General features: G+C 41.7%; 1 pseudogene; it reads left to right on the top strand.

The window, feature by feature from the left end:
• Positions 1–3,099: 3,099 nt before the first annotated feature.
• Positions 3,100–4,855, top strand: LOC111824263 (annotated as a pseudogene).
• Positions 4,856–12,600: the final 7,745 nt, after the last annotated feature.

Below are 12,600 nucleotides of genomic sequence, written 5' to 3'. Positions count from 1 at the left end.
AGTCAGGTTTTCAGTTACTTGCAGCTGAAAGTAACCTAATTGGTATGAGGTACATCTTTATTTCACATTTACTTAGCATACTCAATTGCAGTGCTGCCAAGAGAGGAGTAACAGAGAAATGGAACTCAACCACCCACCCCACAAAGAGCTAGCACTGATTGAGATATTTACATTATGTAATAGTTACTACATGGGACACACTTCTCATTATTAAGAAGAATGCTGAGTGTGACCCCTAAATTTATTTCATGATATGCTAATGGGTTGCAACTCACTTTTAAATACAGTAAACCTATGAAAGAATTATCCTATTTCCTGCCAAATTTGAACATGCCCTGAACAAGGGCAAGATTGCATTTAATTGCATTGAAAAACCACAGGGTACTGAGACAGACTCCTTTTACTCCTGATTAAATGCATTGCCAAGCATTCTCCAGATGTGCATCCATCTCACTTTGCCTAAAGGTAAGATGCTTTAGTGTCTTGACTGGTACCACACTGGAAGCACAAGGTGGAATCCAGCCTCTACCTGCTACTGAGCCAGCCTAGAGAACCAGAGTTCAGCCGAGAGACTGTAGGTCTGGGAGAATGTCGTTCTTAAACTCTTCTGGGACATTTCCTATTATTTTAAAAACCTATAAATGCCAGCAAAAGGGCTTTAAGCAAGAGCTTTGCCAAGGATCTGATTCTCCTACTCAATTTCAGATGAGCTCTTGTTTCCGGGAAGAGTACATGAGCCTTGCTCCAGAACATCAGACCAGTCACCAACTGTCAATCTCGTCTACTTCCTTTGAGAAATCTTCACAGGGAAGGGCTGAGTGGTGGTGTTGGTAAATGATAGGGGTCCCTTTGGCCTGAGGAGGGGATTTCCTATAATCTAAGTCTAAAAAGTAAACAATATCCCCAGAGCTGAGCACAAAGTCACACAACTGGCACAGGCTATAGGGGCAAGGAGGTGCTAGGAGGGCTTCCTCACAATGGGGAGGAACAGACCACTTTATATATGGCTGTAAGTTGTTAGCCTGGGGGAGAAGCTGATTCAGGAGAGGAAGCAGTGTCCACTAAACAGCAGGAACGAATGTGCATACAGTATTTTCTGATGTGGGAATTAGGCTGGTCAGTGTTGAATGTAGAATGTAAGAGAAGCTGTGACATCAAAACAGGTCACAGTTCTGACCAAGATGGAGAAACCAAAACATCTAAACCAAAAACAAAAGAAAAACAAAAATCCCAAACAAATAAAAAAACAAATCCCCCCCATACACACACAAAAAAGAAACTAACAAGGTGAGCCTTACAACTGCCGCAGCTTACATCCTTGAGAGTTTCCAGGGAGAGGAAACTGGGATGGAGCTTAAGACAGCCGAGTCTACAAGACATGTGCCAGGGAGTGGAGAACTACAGAGAGATCCCCAGGGATTTGGAGAGGGTCCCCTTAAGTATTCAGAGTACTAATCAATGCATGTCTTTGAGGAAACTACTTAAGGCCGGGAAAAGAACCATCCAAAATGTTTAAAAGGGTCAGCATCTGTTCCCACTAGCCAGATAGGAGAAAGACACAGTTCATGAGGCACTGGGTAGGATACCCAGGAAGATCTGAGGCAAGATCTTGGAAACTGCTTTCAAGTAAATAAAGTGGTTCCCAGTACAAAGCTCAGGATGATTTACAGGAATGAAAATAGCTAGTACCCCACAAAAAGATGAAACTCATAATGTATATTATCTGATTACCAAGCATGCAAAGAGGCAGGAAAACATGACTCACAATTCAAAGACTAATCAATCAATTGAAAACAACCCAGAACTGCCGAAACCGGTTTGGCTCAGTGGATGGAGCATCGGCCTGCGGACTGAAGGGTCCCAGGTTCGATTCCGGTCAAGGGCATGTACCTGGGTTGTGGGCACATCCCCAGTAGGAGATGTGCAGGAGGCAGCTGATCGATGTTTCTCTCTCATCGATGTTTCTAACTCTCTATCTCTCTCCCTTCCTCTCTGTAAAAAATCAATAAAATATATTAAAAAAAAAGAGAAAACAACCCAGAACTGGCACAGACATTAAAATTAGTAGAGAAGGACAGTAAGATTCAAATCAAACTTCCAGAGATGAAAACTATAATGCCTGAAAAATACACTAGGCTGGAACAATGGGATAGCCACAGGCAAAAAGTAAAAATCTAAATCTGCACTTTACATCAGAATCAATATCAACTTAAAATGGGTAACAGATATAAACAAGAAATCTGTAAAACTTGTAGAAGAAAATGGGGAAATAATCATTGTAACTGTGGTTTAGGCAAAGATTCCTTAGATATGAAGCTAAAAAGCATAATCCATAAAAGGATAAACTGAATTTCATCAAAATTAAAAACTTCTGTACTTTAAAAGATACTTTTAAGAGAATGCAAAGTTAAGTCACAAGACAGAGAAAAAAAAATCTTTGCAAAGCATATAGCATTGCTGGAAAGGTGTGGCTCAGTGGTTGAGCATCAATCCATGAACCAGGAGGTCACAGCTCGATTCCTGATTAGGGCACATGCCCCGGGTACAGGCTGGATCCCCAGTGGGGGCCATGCGGGAGGCAGCCAATCAATGATTATCTCTCATCACTGATGTTTCTGTCTCTCTTTCCCTCTTCCTTCCTCTCTCTGAAATCAATTAAAAAAGAAAACTATTCAGTAATAAAAAGGAATGAACTATTAACACATGGAATAACACAAAAATCTCAAATTAATTATGCCAAGTGAAAGAAGCCAGACAAAAAAGAGTACATACTGACACCTGAGACTAATATAATATTTAACTGTAACTGAAAAGTTAGAGCACATACTGTATGATTCCATTTATATAAAGCTTTATAAAATGCAAACTAATCTATGCTGTCAGAAAAAATCGTGTGGCTGTTGGAGATGGGAAGAAAGGGTAACAAAGAAACACATCAAAACTTATGAACAGCCCAAACTGGTTTGGCTCAGTGGATAAGAGCGTCGGCCTGCAGACTCAAAGGTCCCAGGTTCGATTCCGGCCAAGGGTATGTACCTTGGATGCGGGCACATACCCAGTAGGGAGTGTGCAGGAGGCAGCTGATCGATGTTTCTCGCTCATCGATGTTTCTAACTCTCTATCCCTCTCCCTTCCTCTCTGTAAAAAATTCAATAAAATATATTAAAAAAACAACCAAAAACTTATGAACAAATGTACACATTAGTATGATCAGCTTATTGGATGTCAATTATGCCTCTATAAAACTGTTTTGTTTTGTTTTTAAAGGGAAAAAAAAAGTGAGATTTACTAAAATCCTGCTTGTTTACCTACTACACCCAACCTGGCAGTAGACGGTAAGGTGCTTTCTCTGGTTGGGGAAGGAGCAGGTAAAGCAGGCAGCAAGTCAAGTCTCAGCAGCTGTTTCCATTTTAACTCTAGACATCTCTGTGCCAGGGCCTGGAGCCCGGCAACAGTGAAACCACCTGCCAAGTTAGTGCCATAATTTCCTAGAGAAAGCATGCTCTACTGCGCAAAGGCAACTGAAGTTACAGTTCAGGCACGACAGCTGACATTCTTTAAGCTCCAAAGGGCACTCTTAGCGAAAATCATCAGCATGACCGATTTCATTTCTGACTACACACAAACCTATATACCGCATGACCCAGAATCTGCCTGGGATAGCTCCATATTCTCGATTTCAAGAACTCTCTTGAGGTCACAGGCCTGGACTCAGAGTTCTATGTCCTTGTGGCACTCAGCTTAAGTCCTGGCACTCACAATGCTGGCACTCATGAGCACTTTTAGATTTGCTTCACTCGCATGATTTTTAAGAATTAGCAGGACAAGCAGGAGGCTTCCATATTTAGACCTCTTCCCTATATGCAGAAAGAATCAGGGGTAATCAATCCCAGAGTGGCAGATTTTACTTTCAGCACCTTTAAGTTACTGATCAGTGAGAAAAATGTAAAAATTTGGGAGTCTTCAGTTAAAAATCATAAGACTATGAAAAGAACGAAAGCTGTATTGCGAGGGACTGTTAAAGCAGCCTCTGGCTGCAAGGGAGTTGATGTCACCTGTGTCTGGGTCTCTTCCCAAACTGTTTAGCTGTTCTTTTGGGGAAGAACCAGACTCAAATCCTTGGAGAGGGAGCAGATGGTCTTCAACAAGAACAAAAGGCGTGGGGAGGAGTCTTGAGTTATCTACCCCTCCGCAGGCTGTTCTTTCTTGCTGCTCATGTGTTTGAAACTGCTCTCGCTCAGAAGGAACCATCAAAAGCAGACTTGGCCAGCAGCTCCTGAGCAAAGTGCCCCAGGACTGTGTTCCTGGTGGCTGGCCCAAGTCGCAGAAGCAGTGGTTAAGATCCAAGGTCAGGATTTAGATATTCAAAAGGACCACTGGGTTATTATTTTGCTAATAATCCAACAGAAACAGAGCCATTTCCAGTGTATTCTGCTTTGTGGAAGGCAGAGTCACCATATACTCTCAAATGGATAAGGAAAGATAACTGAAGAAGGCATCTGCGGACTCTTTCGGGTCTTCGTTTCCAAGATGACCAAGAAAAGGAATAACAGTCGTGCCAAAAAAAAGACTGAGGCCACGTGCAGCCTATTCGTTGCCCAAGGACAAGGCCATTAAGAAATCTGTCATTTGAAACATAGTAGAGGCTGCAGCCATTAGGGATATTTCCGAAGCAAATGTCTTTGACACCTATGTGCTTCCCAAGCTGTATGTAAAACTACATTACTGTGTGAGCTGTGCCATTCATAGCAAAATAGTCAGGAATCGTTCTCATGAAGCCTGGAAGGACTGAATCCCCTCACCCTGATTTAGACCTGTGGGTGCTGCCCCATGATCTTCACCAAAGCCCATGTAAGGAGTTAAGTCCTTAAGGAGTGAAGAAAAATTCTCTGGGGTAAAAATAAATGGATAATGGAAATTGTACTTAGAAAAAAAAAAAAGACGGCATCTGTGGAGTTACAGCTTTAGCACTTGTTACAGCTCATGACTCACAATATGGTTTGCAGTTGCTGATGAATCTTTGCAGGTGGTTTTCATAGGCAGCATTTTACAGGGGCCAAAAGATTGAAAAAATAAACTCAAACCTAAATCAAACAATGGCAATAACAAAAGAGAATATCCCAAACACCAAACTCTCAAAACAAAATGAAGTTCTTGTCATTTATAGCTGGGAGGGTGAGAAAGGATTTCTATTTTCAATTCAGTAGGTAGTTTCTTAAGTACAAAAAGTACAATGGTTGAATGGAGGTGGGAGAACCAAATTCAAAGTTGCCAACTTTTCTGCAGATTTGCATTTGAAGCCACCTGAAGCATTTCTCATACAAAAGGATGTACTAACTTACAAATGGGTATACTAACTTAGGCTTAGCCATTTCTCTTCTTTCTTATTATACTGGTATACAGAGCTCTCTCAAACACCTTTTACTTAACTGCCTTGCTAGAGACTTTATAAGAACTACAGTCCAACCCAGCCGGTGTTGCTCAGTGGCTGAGCATCAATCTATGAACCAGGAGGTCACAGTTCAATTCCCAGTCGGGGCACATGCCCGGGTTGCAGCACGATCCCCAGTGGGAGGCATGCAAGAGGCAACTGATCAGTGATTCTCTCTCGTTATTGATGATTCTATCTCACCCTCCCTTCCTCTCTGAAAAAAAAAAAAGAACCACAGCCAGTACAGCTCCAGCCCTGGTGGAGACTCCTTCCTGCCCAGTCTCCAGTGCAGCCTCACTCCTTTCCCATACGAGTTCGATGCTTACCAAGTGTTCGTCAGCTATGTTTATTCCCAAATCCATTTATGGCAGTTTTATTTACTGAGTATTAATAACATAATTAAATAGTATACAAACAAATGATATATGAGTGTGAATAGATAAAGAGTGGCCCTAGATGACTGTTTGGAAAGACTCAATAAACACAAGTCACTAGAAAATATTGCTGGTCCCCTGGCTGGGTGGCTCAGTTGGATGGAGCATCATCCCATACACCAAAAAGTTATGGCTTCGATTCCCAGTCAGCGTGCATAAGGGAGGCAACAGGTTGATGTTTCTCTCTCACTGATGTCTCTCTCCCTTCCTTTCTCTAAACATATCCTCAGGTGAGGATTAAAAAAAAAATCTGTATCTACTGATCTATTGCTGGTGAATAATTATGTATGGATGAGACCAATATATGATTGGAGAAAGAAGTCTTAAAAATCTAGAAAGGTTTGGCATTTAAATGACCTTACAATAGCCCTTGCTCCACTTTAAAAGAAGCCAAAGTTAGGTTTTGCAAGAATCTTAATGGTAAACTCCCCCAGAAGAACCATCCTAAAAGAAAGACAGTCATTTAGCCAATGATTTATGTTTGGATTTAAAATGTTTACAGAAAAGCCCTAGCCGGTTTTGCTCAGTGGATAGAACATCGGCCTGCAGACTCAAGGGTCCTGGGCTTGATTCCTGTCAAGGGCACATGCCCGGGTTGTGGGTTCGATTCCCCCAGTAGGGGGCGGGAGGAGACAGCCAATCAACGATTCTCTCTCATCATTGATGTTTCTATCTCTCCTTCTCCCTTCCTCTCTGAAATCAATAAATATATATTTTAAAAAATGTTTACAGAAGATATGTCATTTTTATGATTAATGTGTCAACCATCCATTTGTCTCAACCCTGATGGTGAAAAGAGATCCTACACACTGAGGTAGCTAAGAGATAATAATTCAAAATTCAGTCTTTGTCCTGTTTTTAGATCTCTGAGGTTGCATACACATGGCAATATTCCTGAATCAAAGTTCTGAGAGCCTACTGTGGTACAAAGGTCGAATGCCTACCTAAATACAGAACCAGCTTCTTTCTCCCCACCACACAAAATGACTGCAAGAATATCTCCCATCTGGAAATGCTTCTAACCTTTGCCAAATCCCTCTAGGTTCTATGACTAAAAGTGTATTTTCAAAGGAGGGCCCATGAGGGGTAGAACACACTGGATCCCAGGACACAAATCAGTCTGTGAGGAAGGCTAAGAAGGAAATGGACAGGTGCCTTGTTGGAGAATCAGAGGTGTGTACAGGGTCAAGCTTCAAGGGTCATGGGAGATCTACTGAAAGGGTGTCATTTAAGCTGCAATAACAGCCTGCCTTGCGGTGGGGAGTGGAGGCAGTGTGGTGGCACATAAGCATAGGGGCAGAGACCTTCCTAGAGGGGGATGCTTGGTGTGCTTGAGAAAATGAATGCAAGCCAGGACGGTTTGAGTCCTGGGAAGGAAGTGTAAAGGCAATGAGAGCAGAGACAGCAGCATCCAGGAGCTGATTATTTCTTTTGCGCTCTTCCTTTTCCCTCCTGCTTCTTTCTGAAACTGCTAGAATTTATCTGGTTCAAGTTAAAGGGTGCTGGTGGAAGAAATGCAAAGACCCACTTCAGTTCCTTAGTAGGTAAAAATAACAACAAAAACAAAACAGGACAGGGAAAATAGAAATGAAAACAAGCAAACATTACCAAGAGCACCAAAGGGAGAACTGGATCGTACATGCCTGTTATACAAAATACCCCTGGCCTTTTCCAGGAAATAGCAGGTGACAATACTATTTTTAGAGAAAATCCCAAGGCAGACAAATGATTCCCCAGTTTGCGGGTACAGTGACTCCATTAGACTTCACCAAAAAATCAGTTTTTAACCACCAAAAATGTTCAAGTTAAAAAGCCTCTGGGTAAATCGGTGAATTTTTGGCATATAACTTATATGCAATAAAGCTGCTAATGAAAATAAAAGTCCATGAGCCGACTAAAAGGAACCAGAGCTCTTTAGAGAGATGACTGCTACCAAGGCCAGAGCAGTAAAACCAAGGTAATGATTAAGAAATAGTGGGAGCATGTCAAAAAGGCACCGGAGCCAGCCTGAAGGGACTCCTACTGGCAAAATTTGAGACAATGTATCAAAAAGAGTAATGAAAATCAATTATTTTAGGACCCTGAGTACAATTTATGAGTTCACAGTATACTAAAAATAAACAGAGGGAAAAGTCATTTGCCACACCATTGGGGAAGACTATAAAACTAACTTCTCACTTTAAAAATGTGGGGGGAGTCTCCAGTTAAAATCACAAGACCATAGTAATCAAAAGAATTAAGCTTTACCCTACTTTATAGAGTTGCAGCTAACAAATGTACAAGGAATGAAAGAATTATAAAATCGCCATGTTGTAAATGGCAACGAAATAATTTCCTCCAGTATGAATTATCATTGGTGTAAATGCCAGTAGGGAGAAGCCTGATGAGGAGCAGGGCATTTGCAGGATGTGCAAGTACCTCCCAGACTGCCTGCTCCTTGCAAAGGGGAAATGTTCCTTTACAAAAAAGATCACATTTAAAATTACAAATAGTTAAGCTGAGTATGAAGTAAACAGCATCATATATGAAGTCTTCATACTCAAATGTTTAACCAGAAACCATTCAGACAGAGTCTCAGGAGGCGCAGCTTTGAGGAGATTCGTGTAAAATTCCAGTGAAATGGCACCTGTACAGCAGCTTGCATGCCATGGTCAGGGTTGAGCCTCACAGTCAGCCAGCCTGAGGATTGATCCCACCAACAAATGGGTCAACAACAATCAAGACCCAATTACAACAGGAAGGCCCATATAATCCACACAAAGGACATTCCTAGAGCACCCAGCTCAGGGAATCAAGGAGACTATTCCACTGGGTCCCACAGGACACCTACTACATTAGGCCACCCCACAAAGACTGGGAGTCATAGAAATTCTATCTAATACACAGAAACATATACAAAGAGACAACCACAATGGGAGACAAAAAAAACACAACAGGCCCCAAATGAAAGAACAGAAGAAATCTCCAGACAAAGAGCTAAATGAAATGGAGGTAAAAAATTTAGCAGATACAGAGTTCAAAGTAATGCTAATAAGGATGCTCAAGGAACTCAGTAAGAACTACACCAGCATGAAAAGGGACACAGAAACTATGAAAAAGAACCAGTTAGAAATGAAAAATACCACATCTCACAAATATTCAAAGAATACACAGAAGGAATAAAAAGTAGGATGGATAAAGCAAAGGACTGAATCAGATTTGGAAGACAACGTAGAAAAAAAGAACAGTCAGAATTGGGTGAAGAAAAAATGAAAAAGAACTAGGATAGTTTAAGGGAATTTTGGGACATGAAATGAAACAACATGCACATCACAGGCGTACCAGAAGAAGAGACAGAGAGCAAGGAATCAAGAATCTATTTCAAGAAATAATGACTGAAAATTTCCCTAACCTGGTGAAGGACACACAGTCCAGGAAGCACAGGGAGTCCCAAACAAGATGAACCAAAAGAGACCCATATCAAGACACATCTATATATATAAAAGGCTAATACGCAAAGTGTCCCCTTGGAAGTTCAACCGGGCGTTCGATCGCTTGCTATGACGTGTGCTGATCACCAGGGAGTGGCATGGAACATGGCGGGCGAACAGTGGCAGCAGCAGGGCGCTGAGGAAGGGGGAGGTGGGGGGGACCGCACGCTGGTGGCGCGTGGGTAGCAAGGGAAGGAGGCGGGGAAGCGGGGAACCTGATCAGCCCTGATCGCAGACCAGGCCTAGGGACCCTACCCATGCACGAATTTCGTGCACCGGGCCTCTTGTCATAATTAAAATTCCAAAAGATTGAAGACAAAGAGAGAATCTTAAAAGCATCAAGAGAAAAGCAGGTAATTACCTACAAGGTGTGGTTCAGTGGTTAGTGTTGGCCTGCACACTGAAAGGTTGTGGATTCAATTCCCGGTCAAGGGCATGTACCTGGTCCAGGTTTGACCCCTTGCCCCGATCAAGATGCATGCTGGAGGAAACCAATCAATGTGTCTCTCTCACATCGATGTCTGTCTGTCTCTCTCTCTCCGCCCCCCGCCCCCCCCCCCACTCCTCCCTTCCACTCCCTCTAAAAAACAATGGGAAAATATCCTTGGGTAAGGATTAACCAAAAAAAAAGAAAGAAATGGACAAACAACTATATGCTAACAAACCGGACAATCTGGAAGAAATCAATAAAATCCTGGAAACATACAATCCTCCAAAACTGAATCAGGAAGAATCAGAGAATCTGAATAGACAGATTACAAACAGTGAAACTGAAGCAGTAAAAAAACAACCAACAACAAAAAAAACCTCCCAACAACTAAAAGTCCTGAAAACTTCCAACAAATAAAAGTCCTGAACTGGATGGCTTCACAGATGAATTTCACCAAACATCCAAAGAACTAACATCTATCCTTCTTGAAGTGTTCCAAAAAATTAAAAAGGAGGGAAAACTCCCAAGCTCATTTTACCAGGTTAGCATTATCTGAATTCCAAACCCAGATAAAGACATGACAAAAATAGAAAATTATAGGCCAATATCCCTAATGAACATAGATGGTAAAATCCTCAACAAAATATTAGCAAACTAGATCCAGCAATACAATAAAAAGGTCATACACCAGGATTAAGTGGGATTTATGCCAGGAATGCAAGGTTGGTACAATATTCACAAATCAATAAACATGATATACCACATAAACAAAATGAAGGATAAAAATCACATGATCATACACACATAGATGCAGAAAAAGCATTTGATGAAATCTAGCACCCATTTATGATAAAAATTCTCAGCAAAGTGGGAATAGAAGGAACATACCCCAACATAATAAAGACCATATGACAAATACACAGCCAACATCATACTCAATGGGCAAAACCTAAAAGTGTTTGCCTTAAGCCCAGCCGGCATGGCTCAGTGGTTGTGTCAACCAGGTCACGGTTCAATTCCTGGTCAGGGCACATGTCTGGGTTGCAGGCTCGATCAGCAGTGGGGGTGGTGCAGGAGACAGCCGATCAATGATTCTTTCTCATCACTGATGTTCCTCTCTCTCTCTCTCTCTCTTTCTCCCTTCCTCTTTGAAACCAATAAGAAAATATTCTTAAAAAAAGTGTTTCCCTCAAGATCAGGATCAAGATAGGGATGTCCACTTTCACCAATTTTATTCAAAACTAGAGGCCCAGTGCACGAAATTCGTGCACGGCCCGAGGGGCGGGGGCGGCGCGGGGTCTCTCAACCCAGCCTGCACCCTCTCCAATATGGGACATCCCTCTCATAATCCCGGACAACTGGCTCCTAACCGCTCACCTGCCTGCCTGCCTGATTGCCCCTAACCGCTTCTGCCTGCCAGCCCGACTGATGCCTAACTGCTCCCCTGCCGGCCCGATCGCCCCCAATTGCCCTCCCCTGCCGGCCTGATGGCCCACAACTGCTCTCCCCTGCCGTGACCCTCCTCCTCCACGCAAGGCAGCAGAGAAACCAGGACCGACCTCCTTCATGCCACACAGAGCCCTGGGATCCCCAGGCCTTATGGTGCAGAGTGGCCGCCAGGCCCTGCCTCCGCTGTGCGCAGGGCCATCTTGTGGCAGCCATCTTGTGGTGATGTAGCATGAGGGTGTGACGCCACCTAGGCTTTTATTATATAGGATAGTACTAAAAGTTCTAGCCATGGCAATCAAACAAGAAGAAATAAAAGGCATATAAATCGAAAGGAGGAAGTAAAACTCGCATTATTCACCGATGACATGATATTCTACATAGAAAACCCTGAAGACTACACCAATAACCTACCAGAACTAATAAATGAATTCAGCAAAATTAATAACCAGAAATCGGTGGTATTTCTATACACCAACAATGAGCTATCAGAAAGAGAAACTAAGAAAACAATCCCATTTACTATTGCAACAACAAAAAAATAATGTCCCTAGCAATAAATTTAACCAAGGAGGTTAAAGACCTGTACTCGGAAAATATAAATAAGGGGAAGCATATACCATGTATATGGATTTGAAGAATTAACATCATTAGCATGTCTATACTATCCAAAGGAAGCTATAGATTTAACACAATTCCTATTAAAATACCAATGGCATATTTCACAGATCTAGAACAAATATTCAAAAATTTATATGGAACCAAAAAGACCCAGATAGCCTCAGCAATCTGAAGAAAGAAGAACAAAGTTGGATACAATACCTGATATCAATCTATACTACAGGCCATTGCAATCCAAACAGTCCGGTACTGGCATAAGAATAGGCATATACATCAACAGAATAAACAGCCCAGAAATCAACGGACACCTAAATGGTCAATTAATATTTGACAAAGGAGGCAAGAACATACAATGGAATAAAGGCAGTCTCTTCAACATATAGTGTTGAGAAAATTGGACAGGTACATGCAAAAAAAATGAAAGGACACCATCAACTTACAAACTCAAAATGGATACAGACTTAAATGTAAGTCACAAAATCATAAAAATCCTAAAAGAAAACACAAGCAGTAAAATATCAGACATCTCTTGTAGTAATATTTTTATTGATATGCCTTCAGGGCAAGGGCAATAAAAGAAAAAATAAACAAATGGGACTCCATCAAACTAAAAAGTTTCTGTACAACAAAAGAAGCTGCCAGCAAAATGAAAAGGGAACCCACTGTATGGGAGAACATATTTTCCAATGATACATCTGGTAAGAAGTTAATACCCAAAATATATAAAGACTTATACAACACCAGTAAGACAAATAATCCAATAAAAAA

This window comes from Myotis lucifugus, unplaced genomic scaffold (genome assembly GCF_000147115.1).
Source record: "Myotis lucifugus unplaced genomic scaffold, Myoluc2.0 scaffold_1069, whole genome shotgun sequence".
In the NCBI taxonomy this organism is placed as follows: Eukaryota; Metazoa; Chordata; class Mammalia; order Chiroptera; family Vespertilionidae; genus Myotis; species Myotis lucifugus.
The sequence above is the reverse complement of the archived record's forward strand: the minus strand, read 5'-3'. Positions and strand labels throughout refer to the sequence as shown.